Source organism: Ambystoma mexicanum, chromosome 7q (genome assembly GCF_040938575.1).
Source record: "Ambystoma mexicanum isolate Mex_15411 chromosome 7q, UKY_AmexF1_1, whole genome shotgun sequence".
Classification (NCBI taxonomy): domain Eukaryota; kingdom Metazoa; phylum Chordata; class Amphibia; order Caudata; family Ambystomatidae; genus Ambystoma; species Ambystoma mexicanum.
In genome coordinates, this window is record NC_090941.1 from 437,945,233 (window position 1) to 437,970,643 (window position 25,411).

Below are 25,411 nucleotides of genomic sequence, written 5' to 3' on the forward strand. Positions count from 1 at the left end.
GCTAGACGACAGCAACTGCGCCAGAAGTGGGAGATGAATTGACTTCCCCTATCGGAGACTAAAACCGAAGGAAAACCGTGTAAGCGAACGATGTTTGCCAAGAATTCCCGGGCCAATACTGAGGCTGAAGGCAGACCCTTCAAGGGTATGAAGTGAGCCATTTTCGAGAATAGATCCACGACTACTAAGATGGTAGTATATCCCAAGCATGGAGGTAAGTCCGTGATAAAATCCATGGACAGGGTATGCCATGGACATGGAGGGATGTCAAGTGGCTGTAATAGGCCGGCTGGTCTTTGCTTTTGACTTTTATTCTGGGCACACACACCGCAGGAGATTACAAAGTCTCTAATATCCCTTTTCCACGATGGCCACCAGAAATGTCTTTTAATCTTTTCCATGGTTTTGGTAATGCCAGGGTGCCCCTCCATTAGAGAATCATGATAACCGGAGATTACTTGTTTTTGTAGTTTCTCACAGGGCAAGTGCAATCGTCCTCGGAAATATGGTAGGTCTTGATCTACTGAGAAATCTTTCCCTTTAATTGCCAGTCCTGCAAATCGGTCGGAGTTAGGAGCGATTTCACCGTGGTCTTGATGTCTTCAAAAGATTGAGTGCTGACCAAACCCAAAATCCTTTGTTCTGGGATTATGGGTATTGGATCTGGATTGATCAAATGTTCATCTACTCCCATCCGGGAGAGGGCATCCGCTTTTCCGTTCTTACTGCCTGGTCGATAAGTAATTATAAAGTCAAATTCTGCTAGAAACAGAGCCCAACGAAGTTGTCTGGAAGACTGAGCTTTGGCTGTCTTTAGGTATTGTAAATTGCGGTGGTCAGTCATTACGGTGACTGTGTGTCTGGCTCCTAGAAGATAATGCCACCAGGCTTTAAAGGCCGATCTGATGGCCAAAAGTTCCTTGTCTGTAATTGAATAGTTGATCTCAGGAGGCGAAAACTTGCGGGACCAAAAGGCAACCGGATGTAGTTGGTTTGTGACCGAATCTCTTTGTGATAAAACTGCACCCATAGCAAGACTAGAAGCATCCGTTTCCATGATGTAAGGTAGTTCTGGGCGAGGGTGTTTTAAAACAGGTGCAGAAATGAATTTAGCTTTTAAGTCTTGAAAAGCTTGTTCCGCTTCAGAAGACCACTCAAAACGTTTGTTCTTTTTCAACAGAGCGGTGATGGGCTGGACTATCCGGGAAAATTCAGGAATGAATCTGCGGTAAAAGTTAGCGAATCCTAACATGCTTTGAACTCCTTTTACAGAGGTCGGTGATGGCCACTTGATAATTGCATCAACTTTCTTTGAATCCATATGGACTCCGTTAGGTGACAGTATGAATCCCAGGAACTCGACTTCCGTTGCGTTGAAGACGCATTTCTCAAGCTTAGCAAAAAGACTATGTTGACGCAATCTCTCGAGAACCTTTTTAACATGTCTCTGATGTTCTTCTTCAGATGATGAATAGACGAGGATGTCGTCAATGTAGACAACTACACATATGTCAATGAGTTCTCTGAGGACATCGTTCATAAAATATTGGAAAGCAGCAGGAGCATTACACAGTCCAAAGGGCATCACTTGATATTCGAATAGCCCGTACTTGGTGCGGAAGGCCGTTTTCCATTCATCGCCCTCTTTGATCCGTACCAAGTGGTAGGCTCCTCTGAGATCCAGCTTTGTGTATATACAGGCATCTTTGACTTGGTCCAGGAGTTCAGGGATCAAAGGTAACGGGTATCTGTTTTTAACAGTGATCTGATTCAGGGAGCGGTAATCTATGCAAGTCCTAAGGTCTCCTTCCTTTTTCGGAACGAAGAACAAAGCCGATGAAGCTGGAGATTTTGAAGGACGGATAAACCCGTTAGCTAGGTATTGGTCCAGGTACTGTCTGAGGTGAATGTTCTCGGGCTCGGTGAGGGCATAGATCCTGCTGCAAGGAGGGGTTGTTCCAGGTATCAGATCTATTTGACAGTCGTAAGACCTATGAGGAGGTAGGGTGTTAGCTTGATCCTTCTGGAAGACGTCTTGGAACTCCTGGTATTCGGGAGGCAATTTGAGAATCTCCTCAGAAGAGATCGTCGCCAGTGAAACATTAGGTCGAGGATAACAAGTGGTAGAACACTCTGGAAACTGAACCGTCTTTGCTCGCCAATCAATCTGAGGGTTGTGCTTCTCTAACCAAGGGATTCCCAGAATGATCTGGAACTGAGGGGCCTTGATTACATCGAACACTATTCTCTCCTGGTGTCCATTATGACTCAACAGCGTCACTTCTTGGGTGGCATGCGTTACTGGTCCGGAGGCTATCTCCGTGCCATCCACAGTAGTGATGACGTCTTTTACTGCCTTAGGGACAAGGGGTAGATTCATCCTTGATACCATTTCACGGTCCACATAGTTACCGATTGCTCCGCTGTCAATGTAAGCTTCAATTGCATGCAAACGATCCGGACGTTCAGGACTAATGAGGACCATGGGTATCACGAAATGCGAGGTCACGGGACAGATCTTAACGCTCGGCAAGAGGACCTCTACTCTTGTCGGGCGAGGTCGTTTTCCTGCTCAGAACTTGTGGTACAGGTATCAGCGGCTCCTACAGTCTTCTTAGCTGGTTTCACGGGACAGTCCCGAAGAAAGTGTCCTGAATTACCGCAATAGAGGCATAATTGCAGCTGCCTTCTTCTTTCCCGCTCTTTCTGGGTTAAAGGTCCTCTCATGCCCCCTATTTGCATGGGTTCCACAGTGTCAGCTCCCTTATTCGAGGTCTGTGGTTTGGAAAACACTCGGGTATCAAATCTGGAACGATCTGCCTTCCTGTTCTGTAGTCTATGGTCTAGTTGGACAACCAAGTCAATATAGTCTGAACATTCTTGTGGAGGATTCACAACCTGCGCTAGCACATCCTTGAGCTCTCCACGCAGGCCTCTGTAAAAAAGCGTTATTCTCTTGTCCTCGGGCCATTGTGTTTCCACTATGTGTCTATTGAAAGAGGCTATATAAGCCAAGAGGTCTTGGTTACCCTGTCGTAATGAGAGAAGTTCATTGTCCAAGGCCTGCCCTTGTGCATGTCTTGCGAACAGTTTCTCCATGCTGGACTGGAAGGCTTGAAAATCGTGTAAAACCGGATCATCCTGGGTGACTAAAGGGATCGACCAATCTGCAGCACTGCCACTGAGATAAGAAAGCACGAAAGCTACCTTGGCCTGGTCCGTTGGGAATGCAGCTGGTCGACACAAGAAATGCAGGCGGCACTGGTTGATGAACACTGCGAATTTCTTTGGATCACCAGCAAAGCGTTCGGGCGGAGCCAAGGGCACATTACCGGGCAGATTGATTTGCACTGGGTTTGAAGCTGATGCAGAAGGATAACTCCCTCCTGGAACGGGCAAAGGTGTCTGTCCTGCCTGAGTTTGTAACAACTGCCTAGCAAGGTCCTCTGTTCGCTCCTTAGAAATTATCAGTTCTCTTCTTAGGGTGCTTGTTTCCTGGCGAGCTGCATGTACTTCTGCTCTTAATTCCCCAAGCAACTGGGCTAGTTGATCGGTATCTGAAGTTTCCATTGCGCCTGGGTAGGAGTTTAGTGGTGGGCTTCGCGTTCTGTAACGCTCACCTGATTCCCACGGAGGCGCGGGTCTTGGCAGGAAGGTGTCCGTAACACGAAACGTGATGTGCAGGATTCGGTTGGCTTCCGGGGTCGAACCTCTCCGCACTGTGTGTCGAACTCGAAGGGTGAGGTTTCTGCAGGTGAAATAATATGGGGATTAAAGGTCTGGGTTGTTGAATGTCCCTATCTCTCTCCTCCCAGCTTGTCTGTTGAACCCCCCTCCCAGGTCAACTTGCTCACCTTAGATAGGTGAATGCTGGGCTCTCCATCTGCGTCTAGTGCAGGGTGCCGTTGCCAGTTCCTTCACTGGTGAAACGTTAGCCTCTTGACTTCAGAGGATGAGTACCGTCGTTGTCTGCACGACCGGTAAGTTTCTGGACACCTTTAGTCTGTAAGTATGGCAAGCGCTCTTACTGTCTCTTTCTTTGTCTTTGCAGGCGACGATGCAGAAAGAAGAAATCCGGAAATCGCCACGTGCCGGTGAGTGTAACACTGCTGTTGTCTATGCAGGTGAAGAATCCGAAATGCACAGTGTGCCGGTAAGTAGAATAATGCTGTTTATCTTTGTGCAGATGCAGCGTGAAGAATCTGGAATGCACGGCGTGCCGGTAAGTAAAATAATGCTGTTTGTCTTTGTGCAGATGCAGCGTGAAGAATCCGGAATGCACGGCGTGCCGGTACGTAAAATAATGCTGTTTGTCTTTGTGCAGATGCAGCGTGAAGAATCCGGAATGCACGGCGTGCCGGTAAGTAAAATAATGCTGTTTGTCTTTGCAGGCGAAGGTGCAGCGTGAGACACGGCCGCTGCCGATGGATCAGGTAAGCAAACACTGCGTGTGAAAGTTCGTTCTGCTAACCTGTTGTTTCTGATCTTTTGCAGGTGCTGATGTTGCTCGGGTACCGGAATGGTGAGTATAATTCTTGCAGGTTCAGGATCCAAAGAAGAAAAGCTGGAGCAGACTCGGTGAGCGTTCTGCTGCAGATGCAGAATAACGCGAAGCACGTTTCATCAATCGGGTGTGGTTTAAATAGCCTTGGAGTGATGAGGCGTCTCCTTCCACGGCCCCGCCTAGGTAAGAAAAGAGTTCCTGCTTCCAGAAGAGTTCCAGTGGAGTGGAGCTGCCCCACCCAGGTAAGAAAAGTAGTCCCAGTTCACCGAGGACTTTTAAGAGTCTGGCAAGTCAGCAGCATGGTCTGCCGCAGGTAAGTCCACCCAAGCATCTTCACACCTATGATGAGCCCGGCGCTTCCAGTGCCGGGACCAAGGCTTCTGATGAGCCTGGTGCCACCGGCGCCAGGACAAGGTCCAAAAGGTCCCTGTGGGGACCGGCTGGTGCCTAGGATCAGGGTTAGGGGCCTGCTTCCAAGGACGTTGGACTGATCCTGGCTCCTTGGAAGCAGTGATCATGACAGAAAGCATGCATCGGTTTGGAGAGCTGTTACCTGGAGGTGCTTTCACATGACACAAGACCTGTACTGTGAGTGTGTAAAGGCACGTCTGAAATGATAGTGTTTGATGGAGAGGTCTTGGATGTGAATGCTACATGCGTATGTGACTATTGAATACTATGTAATGCTTGAGTGTTGCATATACAATAGTGGAAACAGAAGAAGGAGTGCCTGTGCTTTACTGGAGCGTGGCCCTCGATGCAGCTGAGAAGGTGCACGTGCTACAAATTGCCGTTCTGAGCATGGGGCCGTGATATATTTCCCCAAACCTCGATGCAGTGAGATTGACAGAGATGGACAGATGCAGAATGCTCGGTCTGAGTGATACATTTTTGCAAGATCTACAAAGGTATGCCGCGGAAAGAAGCTTTGATACTAACTTTCAGTTGGAAGGAGTGGAGGCTTTTTGGGGCACAGTGTATGAGTAGGGTTTTGGTGACATGGTTCTTTTTTGTACATGTGTGGCCTCTGTTGGTACTGTAGATGTTTTGGTTGTGCATTATGGAGCACTACATTTGGGGTACATGTTGTGCTCACATTTGCTCCTTCACCTCAAGAAGTTGATTACATCAGTGATGCAGATTTTTCCCAATGCCAAGGTGATTTCTCCTCCATGCCACCAAGAAGTGCATGGGACCATGCTGGTATAATTTGCCCACAGCCAGAGGTCGGGAGGTGTTTCATAAACAGAAACACATGTACAGTGCTGGGATGTTCTGCACTGACTATGACATTAACAAAGAAGTTTTGCAGTGGTTGCAATGAAATGGCATTTTTTTAACCTCCATTGGCAATGCTGTTTTGTTTGCCACTCTGCATGCAGCGTTGCAGACAATCCAGTAGAACCATAAGAGAAGTGTTAACATTCCATCCGTACAAATGCAAGAAGGAGAAGCAAACAGGAACTCATCAAAAGCAATTAAAAAAATAATAATTGTATGCAAGCTCGTACATAACAAAAACAGAACAAAAAACTCTTTTAGTTTTACAGTACTACAGACCCAAACCCCTAAACTGTTTTACACGTGCCCAAGAGCACCCCAGCATGAAAAATATGCGTGTTACACTGTACTTTCACGTTTCCACATCCCACATCCATGCATTTTCTGGATGGGAGACATGGAAAGGAAAATGAGGATTGAAACACACTGCTCTATAAGGTTGGCAGGTCTGGTGTGTACGCAAACACTGTGCCAGAAGGTCTCTTTGCACAAAGAAGTGCTGAAGGCTATGGTGGAAGTGTGCAAGGTAAGGGGCAGGCATCCTGGGTGTATGTATGAACTGTATGTATTTGTTTGCAGTTAGTAACTTGCAAGCTGTGATGCGTTTGCGCAATATTTCTTTTAAAGTGTGCAATAGGTGGGGTACTGCGCAAAACAAAAAACAACTATGCAGTGTACACGGTAAGTGGCAGGCATCCTGCTGGTGTGCATGCATTGTGTGTATGATATCATATGATGTGCAATTGTATGCTATGGCATTCATAATGCACCCAAACACACGTCTAGCAAAGCGCAACGAGGAAAGGGAGGGGAAACAGAGGGAAGACAGAGACAACAAGCCTACTAGACCAGGTGTGACTTAGATCACCCAAGTTCATGGGTGGAGGGAGGGGAAGGTACAGTATGGTACTATACCTTGGCACCAACAAATACATCACCAGGAACATTCAAATGCTGAAAAACAGTGCCTTGAGATCAGTGCTAGGAATGGCCAAAAGAGAACATATCTCGGCGATAAGGAGGCAGTCCAACTAACTTTCCACTATTTATAACATTAGGCTAAAAACCGCGTCGTTGACATTCAAGTGCCTCAACAACGCGACACCTCACTACTTGACAGACAGAATCAATAGAAAACCTACTCTCCGACCCACCAGAGCTGCCTACACTAACTGCCTGACACTCCCCACTTTCAAAATGATGAAAATTGGTAGTAACAGCTTCCAGTCAAAGCTGCCCAACTGTGGAACTCCCTCCTCCCCTTCCGGACCAAACCTACTCAAATTTAAGACTAAATATTATCAATTGGTTTATAGAAAATTATCTTTGAGTCCAGCATGTCCCCTCGGATCCTCACTGCCCTTTATCATATGTAGCTTGCCCCCTCTATAGATGTACTGTTTATAGCTACCTCAGGATCGTAGCACACATTCACCTATGACCATATAAGTGGCAACCTATATCTCACAACATATGCACCGTTCGCCATGCTGCTTGTCATTACTATCTAACCGCATCTGACTCGTACTGTCACATTTGACTATGTATCTGGCAATCCTCTTCTTGCATCATGTGTTCCGTTTATTATTTCTGCCTGTCATTACTTTCTAACTGCATCCTACGCTGTATTCTTTATTGCATTTTGTAACCTTGTAAGCTGACCATGTATTTGGCAATCCACTTCTTGCATCATATGTTTTGTTTACTCTTCTCTGCCTGTCATTACTATCTAACTGCATTCTACGCTGTATTTTGTATTGCATTTTGTAACCTTGTAAGCTGAAAATATCCTTGTCCTCGCGCCCAGATGGGCTCTGGTCTAGTGCGCGTTATAAATAAAATAAACAAACAAACAAGCAAACAGTACATGGGAAGAAGAACAAATTACAATAAGTAAAAATAGGGGCCAATTGTGCCAAGTGCACAGATAAGTGCACACAACCGGTGGTGGTTGCACTGTTAGGCATACAGAAAATAGTCCTCAAGTGCAGGGTTTGCGAGAAATCCAGTGCAGGGGTTCACCTGGAAGGGGGAGGTGACATGGACCCGACATCACAGAGTCGCCAGGTAAGCAGTGCAGAATCAGTTTACGTCAGGCAGTTAGCCGGGAGGAGGAGCAGAAACAGCAGAAACAGCAGATGCTTAGGGATCTATTGGCGACATTTCAGTGCAGGAGAGATACCATCCCAAGTCACCCACTCTTCTTCTGGATGCGTTCCAGAAGTACAGCCTAGACAGAAGTACAGTTGTGCAGACAGGGATCTTTTGGAAAGTTGCTGCATTAGTGGCATTTTTTTAATGATTTATTTAGGAGGTGGGTTAGTCGGGAACATTTTTTGTATTATTGTCAGAAGGAAAGCAGAGAGTTCCTGTTTCGATATTACACTGTACGATTTAGGTAAATGAGAGTGTTGCAAGCACATATTACTGAAGTGCAAGTTCATAGTAGGGGATTGGAAAAAACAGTATGCTTTTAAAGATCATAATGGCTGCTCAATGGTAGATACTGTGCGCAGAGGGACTTATAACACAGTCATACACATGCAGAAAAAGTTTCTGTACCTCCATTTTGTGGTGATGGGTGCCCAAGTGGATGAATGTGAATGCATAAATCTTGCAATCTTTTACTGAATGTTCTACTGGATGTAATGTCCACTGACAGCACACTAGCAGGCTGAATATGTAATGGTACCTATGAAGTGTTCTGCATAACTGACAGTGTTAGATGGTAACGTCTTAGTTGGCATTTGTGGACTCATGGTACTTTTTGCACCACGCGTGCCGCAATCTGCATTTCTTACCTTGCTGGACATTGGACATGGGACTTTTGGGATTATCCAATCAGGTACTGTGGGTGTGGTTGGGAAGGGTTGTACATCAAACTCTGCGTAATGAGGCTGGTTGACATGGTAAAACACATTGTGTTGCCTATAGGCAATGCCTTTCTACTAGATCTGTATAAGTTTGCCCTGGAAAGAAACTTTATGGCAATTTTGGGTTGGAAGGAGTGGATGCATTGTGGAACGGTGTCTACGAGCGCAGTTTCGCAGACATGCATGCACTTTCCAAAGACCTGGCTGCTTTTGTTAGAGGTGATGTTATAGTCATCCACTACGGCGGCATGCATATGTTTACGTGTCTTGTTTAGGCTTGTTCCGTCGACTGAAGAGGTTTCTAAATCTAGTGATGAGGCTTTTTCCCACTGCCAAAGTGCTTTTATCATCCATAACACCACAAAGAGTATGGGACATTGCTCCTGGAAGTTGTTCTGTGCCAGAGGCAGGAAGGTGTCTCATCACCAGAAGCATGTATACTTTTTTGTCCACTGCTAGGATGTTCTTCTGCAACAACAACCTCATTAGTTGCTGAAATGCAGAATTTTTCCAAACAAATGGCATTTCTTTGTCGCCCATTGGTAATGTTGTTTTATTTGCCTGTCTACAAGATGCGGTGAAGAGTTTACTATAACAATGTCCACACAAGAAAACACAAAATCAAATAAAAAGTGAAAAAAGCTGTTTCTCTAAAAGAGCTGCCCCTTACAACAAGTCCCCCCACCCTGGTTGCAAGTTGTTTCCTCGAGCTCACACGCAGCACGAAAACCAAATCTGGTGATTTTCAAGATGGCAGTCATGGAAATGGGACTGTGGAGCCACAGGATTTGGGCAACAACGTTTCTTGACGTGGTGAGAGGAATGTTGTACAGAACTGATACTGTTACATGAGAGCTCTTGAATGTCATTGGTGGAAGCCTATGGAACCTTTTAAGAGTATGCAATGATGGCATGCTGCAAAGCAGACACTGAAAAGGGATGAAAGAATGTTTCTGCTTCAATGGGACACAGCCCTCGCTGTCCTTGGGGAAACACAGGTGCGCATACTCCCATTTGCCGCTAGCTACCCATGAGATTGGGACAATGGAGACTATCGCTGCTGCGCGTGTGGGTCACAGCAAGACCTGTTCATAATTTTCTCCATTACTGTGCATACTCAATTGGACTGACATGGTTGTTATTAGTTGCAGATGCACTGTAGCATAGCAGATTTGGTGCACCATTACTTACAGGGAAATCCTATGTGGCCTGCTGAAAAGCTGCAAACAGATTGCACAGCACATCTGGGGTGTGCCCTATTGTAGGGTTGTTATGGACAACTTGCACCCGGAAAGCAGGCCTATATTTTTCCACAACATACATACATGTGTAACAGCACATTTTGGTGTGTTCGTAAGTGTGTACTTTCTGGGAAAAAACACTCTGTACATTGCTCAACCCTGCACTTTTTCTCTGTTTGAGGGTCCGTCTCCTGTCCCCGAAATAGGGGAGCAGTGTGTGTGTGGTTGCATGATGACATTGCCACTGTTCTCCTTTGGGATGGCTGTCCACTGGATGCATTTTGGCCAGAATACGTTGTGCTCATGCATGGGTGTCCTATTCACACCGTTGCCACTTCTCTACTTACTGATAGTGGGTAACACGTGCGCTGACCGTTTCGGGAGACGCTGGCTATTTATAGGTTACAGCAGGTGGGATGTCTATATGTATGGCTACCTGTCAGACGTGGGTGGACGCCCCAACCTAATTAATGTTCCTTCCCATATGCTGCACAGGGGCGATGTTACCAGGATACAGAGGAACAGATACACATGCGTGTACTTGCACTATGCACAAACGTCTGCCCCCAAATGCATTGATAGGTGGTGCACAACATGTGGACATGCAGAGCCTGCTGGCGCCATACAGATGCCTCCAATGTCATTGTGGATAGGCCAGACAGCTGTGGTGTATGTTTGACTCTTGCCTTTTTTCTTAATTGCGTTCATTGCAACGAGGACTGTGTACCGCTGAGTCAGAACCCCATTTCAGGAAAAAAAGAATACCACACAAAGACTCACCAACATTCACATTGTTACCGTTTACTTGTACACATGCCTACACCCCATTAGGAAAGAGAAGGAGTAGCAGAAGTGGATACTTATTGTGGGAAATGGGGATTTGCACAACGTGGTTGTGAGGGGAGTAAGAGATTGATGTATCACTGTAATGTCTCCCATGAAATGTTTTTTGAGGGGATGGTGGGCTCCGACATTGGGAAGGAGTACACATGCAGGTGTGCCATTGTTGTTTCATTTTGTTCAAAATATATCCTTGTATGCAACCCTTAAAGTGGCACAATTGTTCACCAATTTTTCCACTTTGACTTCTACGCTGTCCATTTCCTATGCACAGAGTTTCTTTTCTTACCTATGCCTGTATGCTGTTGTGGAAGGGTTGCCCCTTGTACTCCTTTGCTTTTCTTTCAAATATGTTATCTTATCGAAAAGAGAATGTGTTTGTTATACATGCAGCAATATATATTACATCATTTACGGTTCACAGTACTGTGCGTACCACTGGGGCTACTATAGAAAGTCATTGCGTCATGAGGGAAATGTTCTTCCTGCCACTCTAAGGTACTTGCCATTGCTGCGTTACAAAAAGAAATCACATCATGCTTCTGTACTATTGCATACTGCAGCACCTGTAAAATTATTAGACAAAGTTTAGGGTCCTTACTACATTGTAGTGATGTTCAGGTCTCAGCACATTCTAGTCATGACCCTGGCCGCTGGTTCTTTGTTTCCCTTTACAGTAGCAGTGCGGTAGGATTGGTGAAGGCAGACATCACTTCTGTTGTTCATTCATGCCGTTATGGTATACTCCCTATGCCTTTGTCCTGCTTGCTTCATAAGTACAGCATTTGCAAACCTACTCTATTTTCCCTGCCAATTCTTGCACATGGTGCAATTTGTCTAAGTTTCTTTGCGTTTGGTGATTGGTACCACTGTATAAGAGAGCACATGCCTTCCTCAGCAGGTTGGATGCCACACAATCTCCACAAACAGACACATAGTCCACGACTGCTGTCCGAATTAACATGGTGCCAGAAGTTGCACTATATTGCACATTTCTTCTTCACAAACTAAGGGTATCCTGCTAAAAAACAATGAAATTTACTGAAAAAAACATTGGTAAAGGTACATTGTGGTTAAGTTGCACTGGTAAAAACCTATGCAATTCAATGGACAAACGTTGTTACAGGGACGTTATGGATACAGGTAAAAGTTAGAAGACCCAGAAATTCACCAGTTATGGTAAGCTAAGCAACCATAACTTGTGCTACCCTTGTGTACTGCAAGGACTTACACCCATGATATCAAGGATGACATCACAAATGTCATTCATGACATGACTGATGACATCACATGTGTATGTAGGTTTCATAAACAGCCTAAACAAGGGACTGTCATTGTAATGTGCATACCATTCTATGCGTATCAGTGATGTCATCAATCATATTTGTGATGTCATCTTTGATGTCATGGGTGTTATTCTTAGCAGTGCATGGTGGTGGTGCGAGTTATGGTTGCTTAGCTTACCATAACTGGCCAATATTCGTTTTTTTTTGCTTTTACTTGTAACCATAACGTCCCTTTAACAAAGTTTTTTCACTGAATTTCATAGGTTTTCAATAGGGCAACTTAATTTCATGTTTTTATAACTGCACCTCAACCATAACGTCCCCTTAACACAATTTTTTCTTGAATTTCATAGGTTTTTATTAGTGCAACTTAACCATAAGTTTGTTCATTGAATTTCATGGCTTTTTACTAGTGCATGCTATTTTCCTACAACTTACTAATATCATACTTACCCAATATAGCAATATTTTTTTGTCCATTTTACATATTGTCACCTTAAAACATTTCCATTTCCCACCTTCTAGAATCATTTTTAACACTTCTATACACTTTTTGCAACAATTTCAACTAGTTTTGCATCCGTAGACGTATACGAACATCTGACTTCATTGCGAAACTTCCAGACAATGCCACATGTCTATACGCTGGCGCGCTGAATGATGACGTGTCCGAGAACCCATACACACTTCACGATAAAATCTGTACTTCATGGACAGTTCGGAACTGCATTTACTACTGATCTATGAATTTTCAACTTCAAAATTTCCCTCGCACAGCTCCAACACCTATTCCTACTCATCTGGTTTAATATAATTTTTGCATGTGAGGTTTTGGCCTAGTTGGTATAGACACATGGTTTCCAAAGTGGTACTCCTGTTTGGGTAGAATGTGTCTAGTGAATTGTTTTTCAAAATGCCTTGGCTGTTGGGATCATTTTTGGCTGTTGTTTCTATGTCTTCATATGATTCTTTTTCTAGATTTAGCAGGACCAAGGCTTAGCCATACTATATTTTCTGATTTTCCATACAAGGCCATACCGGTTAATGGTCTGCAGCTTTCTAGCAGCCACATTCTCTATGGGAGAGCATTTTATGCCTAAGCTGTACAATTTCTGTGATAATGTTTTGTCAGATGATATGTCATCCCAGAGGTCTTGCAGCTCTGTTTATTTTCTACTTTGGTTGAGTAGGCTTTGACATATCGTGCAACTGCAGTGGAATTGTCTGCAATGTACTGCAAATTTATATTTGCATTCCATAGGAGGGCAGTGCTTGCATTGTAATCATTTATGTATTTTGATCCTTCTGTTCCTTTTTATGTAATATGTGTTCTTATTGATTTACCTTTGACACTATGTCTAACTGAAGACATTAACAGGGTAATTCATAGAATTTCGCAGAAAAGTGTCGCAAGCGGCTGGCGCAGAGTGTCCCCGTGCGATTGTCTGCGCCAGGCACGTGCGCTAAAACCGATTTCCGAGCACATCGTATTCATGGATTTTAGGCTCCCAAACCAGCCGTGGCGCAGAGTATCGCAGCGACCCTGCAGCAGCGCCAGTAACGCCCCCAAGAACGCCCTCGCGCAAGGAAAAGCCATCAAAATCGCTAAATCATCGCAAAGGGCTGCGCTAACCCTGGACCAGTTTACAGGGCTGCCAAACAAGGAACGCAAAGCGGGTAACGTGCATATCAAGGGTACGCGTGAAGTTATACACGCGATTAGCCAGGGTGCCAGGGTACGTGTATTTCAGGGGTGCGCGGGAAGTTCAACACTCGATAGTCCAGGGAACGTGTATTACAGGGGTACGCGGGAAGTTCAACACGCGATAGTCCAGGGAACGTGAATTACAGGGGTACGCGGGAAGTTCAACACGCGATTGTCCAGGGAACGTGTATTACAGGGGTACGCGGGAAGTTCAACACGCGATTGTCCAGGGAACGTGTATTACAGGGGTACGCGGGAAGTCTTACATGCGATTAGCCAGGGCACGTGTAATACAGGGGTACGCGGGAATTATCACACGCGATTTGGCAGGGTACGTGAATTACAGGGGTGCGTGGGAATTATCACACGCCAATTTGCTGGGTACGTGTATTACAGGGGTGTGTGGGAATTATCACAAGCGATTAGGCTGGGTGGGTCCTCACAGGTGTTCCCTGTACACCCTCCACGGCCCCTGCAGGCAGCCCACAAAACAGGGGACTACCCTGCACACCTGCTCATGTCCCCCTGCACCCCCACCCCCCAGCCACCAGGGGCACCCACCACCAGGCCCCCCCCATGTCTCCTACCACCCCCACCCCCCAGCAGTGCAGGGGCAGCCTCCACCAGGCCCCCACTCATGCCCGACTCATGTCTCCCACCACCCCCATCCCCCAGCACTGTGGGGCACCTGCCAGCAGGCCCCAACCCATGTCACCCACCACCCCCACCCCCCAGCAGTGTAGGGGCATCCTCCACCAGGCCCACACTCATGTCCCCTATCACCCCCACCCCCCGCCGCCACCAGGGGCACCCTCCACCAGGCCCCCACTCATGTCTCTCAGCGTGCTACGTGTATTTCAGGGGTGCGCGGGAAGTCCCACTCGCGAATAGCCTGGGCGCGTGTATTTCAGGGGTGCGCGGGAAGTTCCACTCGCGAATAGCCTGGGCGCGTGTATTTCAGGGGTGCGCGGGAAGTTCCACACGCGAATAGCCTGGGCGCATGCATTTCAGGGGTGCGCGGGAAGTTTTACACGCGACTTCAGCAGGGTACGTGTATTTCAGGGGTGCGCGGGAATTCTCACACGCGATTTGGCTTGGTACGTGTATTACAGGGGTGCGTGGAAAGTTACACACGCGATTAGGCTGGGTGGGTCCTCACAGGTGTTCCCTGTACACCCTCCACGGCCCCTGCAGGCAGCCCACAAAACAGGGGACTACCCTGCACACCTGCTCATGTCACCCACCAGCCCCAACCTCCACCATCCAGGGGCACCCTCCACCAGGCCCCCACCCATGTCTTCCACCACCCCCACCCCCCAGTCACCAGGGGCAGCCTCCACCAGGCCCCCACTCATGTCTCCCACCACCCCCACCCCCCCAGTCACCAGGGGCAGCCTCCACCAGGCCCCCACTCATGTCTCCCACCACCCCCACCCCCCAGCAGTGCAGGGGCAGCCTCCACCAGGCACCCACTCATGTCCCCTATCACCCCCACCCCCCCAGTCACCAGGGGCACCCTCCACCAGGCCCCCACTCATGTCTCCCACCACCCCCACCCCCCAGCAGTGCACGGGCAGCCTCCACCAGGCCCCCACCCATGTCTCCCACCACCCCCACCCCCCAGCAGTGCAGGAGCAGCCCCCACCAGGCCCCCACTCATGTCCCCTATCACCCCCACCCCCCCAGTCACCAGGGGCAGCCCCCACCAGGCCCCCACTCATGTCCCCTATCACCCCCACCCCCCCAGTCACCAGGGGCAGCCCCCACCAGGCCCCCACTCATGTCCCCTATCAGTCCCACCCCCCCCAGTCACCAGGGGCACCCTCCACCAGGCCCCCACTCATGTCTCCCACCACCCCCACCCCCCCAGTCACCAGGGGCAGCCTCCACCAGGCCCCCACTCATGTCCCCTATCACCCCCACCCCCCCAGTCACCAGGGGCAGCCTCCACCAGGCCCCCACCCATGTCTCCCACCACCCCCACCCCCCAGCAGTGCAGGGGCAGCCCCCACCAGGCCCCCACTCATGTCCCCTATCACCCCCACCCCCCCAGTCACCAGGGGCAGCCCCCACCAGGCCCCCACTCATGTCCCCTATCACCCCCACCCCCCCAGTCACCAGGGGCAGCCCCCACCAGGCCCCCACTCATGTCCCCTATCACCCCCACCCCCCCAGTCACCAGGGGCACCCTCCACCAGGCCCCCACTCATGTCTCCCACCACCCCCACCCCCCCAGTCACCAGGGGCAGCCTCCACCAGGCACCCACTCATGTCCCCTATCACCCCCACCCCCCCAGTCACCAGGGGCAGCCTCCACCAGGCCCCCACTCATGTCCCCTATCACCCCCACCCCCCCAGTCACCAGGGGCAGCCTCCACCAGGCCCCCACCCATGTCTCCCACCACCCCCACCCCCCAGCAGTGCAGGGGCAGCCCCCACCAGGCCCCCACTCATGTCCCCTATCACCCCCACCCCCCCAGTCACCAGGGGCAGCCCCCACCAGGCCCCCACTCATGTCCCCTATCACCCCCACCCACCCAGTCACCAGGGGCAGCCCCCACCAGGCCCCCACTCATGTCCCCTATCAGTCCCACCCCCCCAGTCACCAGGGGCACCCTCCACCAGGCCCCCACTCATGTCTCCCACCACCCCCACCCCCCCAGTCACCAGGGGCAGCCTCCACCAGGCCCCCACTCATGTCCCCTATCACCCCCACCCCCCCAGTCACCAGGGGCAGCCTCCACCAGGCCCCCACCCATGTCTCCCACCACCCCCACCCCCCAGCAGTGCAGGGGCAGCCCCCACCAGGCCCCCACTCATGTCCCCTATCACCCCCACCCCCCCAGTCACCAGGGGCAGCCCCCACCAGGCCCCCACTCATGTCCCCTATCACCCCCACCCCCCCAGTCACCAGGGGCAGCCCCCACCAGGCCCCCACTCATGTCCCCTATCACCCCCACCCCCCCAGTCACCAGGGGCACCCTCCACCAGGCCCCCACTCATGTCTCCCACCACCCCCACCCCCCCAGTCACCAGGGGCAGCCTCCACCAGGCACCCACTCATGTCCCCTATCACCCCCACCCCCCCAGTCACCAGGGGCAGCCTCCACCAGGCCCCCACCCATGTCTCCCACCACCCCCACCCCCCAGCAGTGCAGGGGCAGCCCCCACCAGGCCCCCACTCATGTCCCCTATCACCCCCACCCCCCAAGTCACCAGGGGCACCCTCCACCAGGCCCCCACTCATGTCTCCCACCACCCCCACCCCCCCAGTCACCAGGGGCAGCCTCCACCAGGCCCCCACTCATGTCTCCCACCACCCCCACCCCCCCAGTCACCAGGGGCAGCCCCCACCAGGCCCCCACTCATGTCCCCTATCACCCCCACCCCCCCAGTCACCAGGGGCAGCCCCCACCAGGCCCCCACTCATGTCCCCTATCACCCCCACCCCCCAGTCACCAGGGGCACCTCCACCAGGCCCCCACTCATGTCTCCCACCACCCCCACCCCCCCAGTCACCAGGGGCAGCCTCCACCAGGCCCCCACTCATGTCCCCTATCACCCCCACCCCCCCAGTCACCAGGGGCAGCCTCCACCAGGCCCCCACCCATGTCTCCCACCACCCCCACCCCCCAGCAGTGCAGGGGCAGCCCCCACCAGGCCCCCACTCATGTCCCCTATCACCCCACCCCCCCAGTCACCAGGGGCAGCCCCCACCAGGCCCCCACTCATGTCCCCTATCACCCCCACCCCCCCAGTCACCAGGGGCAGCCCCCACCAGGCCCCCACTCATGTCCCCTATCACCCCCACCCCCCCAGTCACCAGGGGCACCCTCCACCAGGCCCCCACTCATGTCTCCCACCACCCCCACCCCCCCAGTCACCAGGGGCAGCCTCCACCAGGCCCCCACTCATGTCCCCTATCCCCCCCACCCCCCCAGTCACCAGGGGCAGCCTCCACCAGGCCCCCACCCATGTCTCCCACCACCCCCACCGCCCAGCAGTGCAGGGGCAGCCCCCACCAGGCCCCCACACATGTCCCCTATCACCCCCACCACCCCAGTCACCAGGGGCAGCCCCCACCAGGCCCACACCCATGTCTCCCACCACCCCCACCCCCCAGCAGTGCAGGGGCAGCCTCCACCAGGCCCCCACCCATGTCTCCCACCACCCCCACCCCCCAGCAGTGCAGGGGCAGCAGGCAGTCAGGCAGCAGCAGGTGGGAGCGTGCTCGGGCTCTGGGGGGGCAGTAGTTCGGCCTTCCGGGCAGGAGCGTGGTATTCCGTGTGCGTACGCGTGGCCAGCTTGGTACGGAGTGATTTTGCACGTGAAAATCCTGCACGTCAGCGTGAAAACTGAGGAAAGGCCCAAAGCGCGCAAGCGCGTCTGTGACGTGACCCGCACAGGTGTTTCCCACACAGCACGTGATGACAGAGCACACGTGGAAAGACTGCACGTCAGAGTGTAATCGCGTGTGATTGGTGGAAATGGCCCTACACGCAGAAGTGACAAAGCGTGTGATTGGTGGAAATGGCCCTACACGCAGAAGTGACAAAGCGTGTAATTGGTGGAAATGGCCCTACACGCAGAAGTGACAAAGCATGTAATTGGTGGAAATGGCCCTAGCGCGTACACGCCGCGTAAGTGACGCTGGACGTGTGGGCCTGTATAAAAGGTACGTGTAGAACACGTTTTCCTTGTACGTGCTTTTCGTGGAGAGCGAGTTAGTGAATTCTGTACTTCTTGTCGTTTCACACGCGATTTACTTCACAGCGTTTCAAGTTCATATTCCCTGTTACCTCTGACAGCTTTTTCTCTTTTTTCTCTTTTACTGGTTTACCTGGGCCTGTTCCCTCAAACAGTGTTCCCTTCTACTGTTGTCCTGTCTCCTCAGACAGCGTACAAATCTTCTTTTGGCGGGGGTGTTGCCAACCAAACGTGCTCCTTTTACACGCTCGTTTACCAGGCAGACGGTGAGTCACGCACGTATCTAACATCTGTGCTTGCCCCGTGTGTAGCCTACCCCTTCAGAGGTCATTCTAGGCTGCGTGTGACATGCATACGTTCATTCTTGTGTTACTGGGTGCCACAGCGTAGTGCAGGTTTTTCTTTCTGCACACGTGGTCTAGGAGGGGTTGCGTGCACGTCATCTCCCTTTTTTGGGCCTCCTGTGCGTTGCGTGACCCGTCATCTTTCCCCAGGGGTTACATTCAGCCTTGCTAGAGCACTAGGGTACAATTACCATCTGGTACCCAACCCCTTTGACCCCCAATTGCCCAGGACAATAGTCTACATCCACTCCCATACGCACATTAACATCAGTGCCATGGCTGGGAGGCGAGGATTCCGTAAGGGTGGCAAAGGTGGAAGAGCCACAAGTGGTGGCCGTGGTGGATCCGGTAGGGGACGTGGTCGTAACTTGCAGGGTGAGCCTGTCCCCCCATGTGTGGAGGACCAGTCACGGGCACCCATAATCCCCCCCTCCCCCCCTCCCATTGAGGCTGATGTGGCTGACACCATCCATGCTCAGCCCTTGTTGGACCAGCCCATTGTGGCACCAGACCTGGCTGACTCCATGGCTGACTTCCAGGTCAGCAGGGCTACGACACGTGCGCTGGTGCACGTTGATGCCATCATGCCACGTGGATCTGGGGCAGCAAGGTCATCTGCTGCACCAAGGAGGCAGGGCGGAGAGGCTGCAGGGGCAGCTGCGGCTCCATCCACCCCAGCCCTCACACACCCAGCCAGGACAGTGTCGGTCCTAGTCCATGCTGCTGACATTCCCCCTGACACCATCACACTAGAGCCAATGCCTGCACCAACTCCCATGCTGAGTGTGCAATCCCACACTCCTGATACAGAGTCCACCAGGGCTCCTGCCCCTAGTGTTCAGAGCGGCGCAGGACACTCAGGATCACCACCACCTTCCAAGCGGAAGAGGAAGAGTGCTCGTCCGGCACAGGCTGATGCCCCAGACACGGCTACACAGTCCAGCCCGTCCAGGAAGCCCAGCTTCACGGATGACGAACTGAATGCACTTGTCGAGTATGTGTCCAGACATGACAACGAGATGGTCATTGTTGCAGGATCCAAGACCACACCTGCACAACGCCAGGCACACTGGCAGACCGTTGCGGACATCGTAAGTGCCCTTGGAATCGTGAGGCGCACAGCCAATGATTGCTATAAGCGCTGGAATGACCTAAAGCGCAGGGCAAAGAGTAAGCTGGCCTCAAGTCATGCCGCAACTCTAGTGACTGGAGGTGGGTCTCCAGTAGTAGACATGGAACTCACTCCACATGAGTCAGTCGCTGGGACCTACGTCACGGAGGAACAGATCCAAGGCGTGGGAGATCTGGCTGATTACGAGGCATTGTCCGGTGAGTGCACATGCATGTGTGTGTCATCCATGTGCATGGTGTGTGTGTGAGGGCTTCTGTTTGTGTGCCAGGTGAGAGTGTGTGCGCCTGAGTCGTATGGGTCAGCCATGTGCTTCATGCAATACTTCCTGCGCAGCTGCATTTGGCCATAGCAGTATCCCTTCTGCCAACAGTAGACATCTAGCCCAACTGCACGCCAGTTGCCCTTGAAGTGTCACCTTGCCACAACATATTTGCTTATTTTTCACTGTTCATTCAGTCAGTTTGTTTGCATTCCACCACTTTCACTAGGCATGTCGCTGTCCACTAGTCACATGTCTGACATGGGTATGGTAAAGTGGAGTGACTTTGTTACCTGGATATCATTTGTACACACATGTCCCTGTGCAATTGGACCATTTCAGACTGGCAGCTCCAGGTGAAAAATCTGACCTGTTAGAATTAGAAAAGCAATTACATGCGGGAACTGGACTGAATGAATAGGTGCTGCCCTCCTCTCCATCTTCACTCAATAGCAATGGTACATGCCATCTGTGTGATGGCATGTGTGTTTCACCTGGCAATCACAGGCCAATGTGTGATGCCACTGCCAGGCAGCATGCAGAAAATGTGTTCATCTTCCATCTTGGTGTCATCAGTGTGTGCCATTTGCCTGCACTTCATACGCAGTGAGGGTGCATGCATGGGAGGGTTTTAGTCATGTGGGACATGTGTCAATCAAGTACTGGTTCTCTTGCTTCTCAGCCCTCATTGTGTGCCATGGTGCTAATGCCTGTTTCCATTTCTTTGTTTTCATGTCTTTGCAGGGGAAGACGCACCTGATACTGCTGGGGTTGTGGAGATGGTGCAGACCCAGGAGGGGTCCGAGGGCCGACCAACCACCAGTGAGGGACGTGGTGTGGTGGTGGGGGAGAACCCACAAGTGCTGCAGGTCGTGCTCTCAAGGGGTGTCTCTGGCTGCACCTCCCCCGAGCTGTACTCAGGTGTTGATTCGGATGAGACCTACGTGCCGTCGCAGGTGAGTGTTCCAGGGAGGGATTCTGTTCTGTCTCACCCACCTGCACCAGGGTCAGAACCCTCCATGGGGATGTCAGTGTTGGCAGCTACGCCTTCGGTGGTTACGGATGCAGGGTCACACTCCGCGACATCTGATCCTGTTCCTGGGCCAGCAGATCAGAGGGGGAATGCAGTCCTGCAGCCTCAGGCAGTGCCGGCACAGCAAGGCGCAGTTCGCCTTGCCCCAGACAGGTGTGGTGCCCGCCGACGTGGTGGCCGTACGCCACCCGGCAATACCACATGGGAGCAATCCATTTACGGTATGGCAACCCAACAGGCTGCATCATCCGAGATGATGGCTCAGGCCATGGATAGGGTGGCCACTTCCATTGTCCCCCCAGAAAGGCTGATGGAGCGACTAGAGCAGGCAACCGACTCCATCTGCCAGTCACACAGGGAGGACATGTTGGGGTCCAACAGGGACAGGCGGGCGGCACTGGCGACTCTGCAGGAGGCCATCTCCATTGAGTCCCAGGGCCACAGGGAAGCCCTGAGGCAGGAGCTCCTTCACCTCAGGACGACTCTTGTTGAGCTTGAGGCTTCAACACACCAAAGGACAGAACAGCAGCTGGAGCGTCTCACCCGTACGCTCTCAGCTGAGATGCAGGCAACGAGGGCGGAGGTCTGGGCATCCCGTGAGTTGTTGCATGGGGACCTCCGCACACTCATCCTCCAGAACCAGACCTACCACACCCGCATGCTTGCAGCCATGGAGGAGCAGACTAGGGCCTTGCGTGGGCTGCCTCCCATAGTGCAACCACCTCCGGATGCAGCTGCACAGGGTGATAATAGCGACAGCAGTGATACTCCCACAATAGGGTAGCCGTGTGGGCCATGAGCCCATGGAGGTGTTTTATCTTCCCAGGATCCACGCAGGTGGGTTCTGGTGTGCATCCTGTCCTCGGACCTCCTGGGTGGCCTCCCCAAGCCCCCGTGCCCATCAATGGCCATTTTTGATTGTTTCTTATTTTTATTTTTATTTTGATTTCTTTTATTCCCAATTTTTTTGGGACAATCTGTTGGCTTCCGTGGTTCCTGTGGGCATACGCTGCATTGTGGCTGGGCACATGCAGGCTTGTAATGTATTTGGTTCAGATGCTTGGGTTTGAGTCACACACACCCCTCCTGCTTCCCGTTTCCATGGGCTTGCAAAGGGTGTGCCCAAGTGACAGTGAATTACACAGTGACGTTGGACTCCCATGAGCTGTGTGGGCAGTCTGTAGTCAATACTGTGTATACATTCCTAGTGCATATTGCTGTTGTGTTGTACACTGCATGTTGCATTGATGTGTAACTCTTCTTCTGTGTCTACCTCCCAATTTGCAGGTCCCTTCCTCATGTCCACACAAGGACCTCTAGTCTGGAGATGGGGTCCATGTTGGCAGCAGTGCACCTACAACTCTACATGGCGCCAACACTGCACAGTTGGTAGTGGTGGGAGTGCAGGCATTTCCAGGTGGTGAGACTACTAATATGTAACATTTGTGATGTCATGTTAATGGTAGTACGTGCTCAAGTATGTTGTTGGTCCGGCATTGCTGTGAGCATTTCAGGTGTTGCAGGTTTCTAATAGCGACACTGTACATAGTGAGACTGATGTCATGTTGTGGGGATTACTTTGTTTACCTGCAATTAGCATGAAATGGCACGGTGTGTCGTGTGGCGGTGCTGGGGTTGGGTTGGCTGACATGGCACTGTCCTCTTGTTGCATTTTGCAAGTGGGTATTCATTTTAGCTGCTTCAATGTGTAACTTCACAAAACTGCATTGGTGGTGTCTGTGTGGGTAGGGATGCACACATTGTGACACTTCCAGGTGAACAATCTCAGGCTGATATGGTATTCACGGTTCATTCTCCAGACATTCAGGATCAGTGTCAGGTTGAGTCATCATTGATTGTCAGATGGAATGTGCCAGGGCAGTGTGCACTCCACAGGGGTGTGATTTCTATGTGAAGTAATTAGCCACTAGCTGTGTACGGGCTGCCTCCCCCCGTGCCCTTTCCCGTCCCATGCGCAGCGGCTGTGCATGTGGTTGGGGATGTGGGGCCACCACCATGTCCACGGCCAGGCCCCGGCGTGTTGCAACGTTGTGCAGGACACATGCTGCCACTATGATCCTGCACACTACTGGGGGAGCGTATAACAGCTGCCCGCCAGAACGGTCAAGGGAGCGAAAGCATGACTTTAGCACTCCGAATGTGCGCTCCACTATGCCCCTGGTTGTAATGTGGGCTGTGTTATATCTTACCTGGGGTGGCGTGGTGGGGTTCCGAATTGGCGTCATCATGTGGGGGCTGAGAGGGTAGGCACTGTCGACTGTGGAGGTGGTGATTGGTATCATTGGTGGGGTTGTGACCTTGCTCAGTATCCAACATGCATGCATGTGCAGTGGCATACATACTCACCAAGCAGCCATGTATCGCCATGCCGCCCAGCTTCTAGGTCCCGGCTTAGGGTGGACATTCGGTAAATGAAGCTGTCGTGGGTGGAGCCGGGATAGTTGGCATATACTGAGGTGATTATTCCCTTGGCATTACATGCTACCTGCACGTTGATGGAATGCCAGTGCTTGCGGTTCCTATAGATGTGCTCAGATGCCCTGTGGGGACGTAGAGCCACATGGGTGCAGTCGATGGCACCTAGCACTTTGGGGAATCGTGCCACAGCGTAAAAATCCAGGGCGACAGCATGCCTTTCTGCAGGTGTTCTGGGCAGGTATATGTGCCTGCGGACTGATGGGCGTGCAGTGATGATGTTCAAGACCTGGTGTAGGCAGTGTGACTGGGTGGCCTGTGACACCCCACCCACTATGGCACTTGTCTGCTGAAATGATCCAGTGGCTAAGAAGTGCAGTACATTGAGGACCTACTCCAGGCGGCTGAGTGCTTGGGAGCACAGGGTGGGTGATGTGAGGTCATCCTCCCACTCACTCACCAGGTCCAGTATAATGTGTGGTGGAAACCTGTACCTCCCATACACCTGGTCATCAGGCATCCCGAAAAGGCTGGTTCTGGGTGTGAATATTCTGGCCCTGACTATCCTCCTCCTCCTCCTCCTCCTGCCACTGCTGCTAGGAACGGTATGTTCATCCTGGCGTCTGAGCTTGTTATTGTTAAAGTCCGCGAATTTATGCTTTGCATGTGTTCTAGGCGAGCGTGTGACCCGCGCACCCCTGGAATCCAGTTCCCAGTCCAATAGCGTGTGGAAATTCACACGCACCACGGGATACAGCGTGTGACCCGCGCACCCCTGGAATCCAGTTCCCAGTCCAATAGCGTGTGGAAATTCACACGCACCACGGGATACAGGTTCGCTGACGTACTTGCGTGTGTAAGTGCCCACGCACCCATTAAATACACGTACATAGGCCAATCGCGTGTACGCGCACTTTTGTCCAATTACACGCGATGACACTCTGACGTGCAGTATTTCCACGTGTGCCCCGTCATCACGTGCTGAGTGGGGAACACCCGTGCGGGTCACGTCACAGACGCGCTTACGCGCTGAGGGACTCTGGTCCAATAGAATCGCGTATGCGTGCTGACGCGCTTAAGCGCTAAGGGCCTTTCCTCGGATTTCACGCTGACGTGCAGGATTTTCACGTGCCAAATCACTCCGTATCAAGCTGGCCACGCGAAAACACACGGAAGACCACGCTCCTGCCCAGAAGGCCGAGTTACTGCCCCCCAGTGCCCCGAGCAGCCTCCCACGTGCCATCTGCTGCTGCCTGCCTGCCTACCTGCCTGCTGCCACCGTGCCCTGCCATTTGGTGCCTGCACATCAGCCATCTGCAGGGGTCCAGTTGCTGTGTCCACCCCTGCTGGAACTGAAGACTCCCGACTGGGATTACATCGCTCCACAGCCCAGCCCCAGGACCCAGTTGCCCACCCACACCTGCCTCTGGGGTTGCCATGTCGGGCACTTCCACATCTGGCACCAGTGGCAACCCCAGGCCAGAGGGGCAGAGGGGCACCAGCTTCACTGCCACCGAAGTTGGTGTCCTGGTGGAGCATGTCCTGGGGCAGTATGATGCCCTCTTTGGATCGTCCCGCGCCAGCAAGGAAGGACGGCAGAGGATCTGGGCCGACTGTGTGGTTGCCATCAACGCGGAGGGGATGGCAACCCGCGACGTCCTGAAGATCAAGAAGCGCTTGAGGTCCAGGACCCTTGTGAAGGCCCGGCGCCTCGTGGAGGGGGGCCGGGGCCGCATGAGTTCCATCCAGATGAGGGTCCTACGCCCAGCG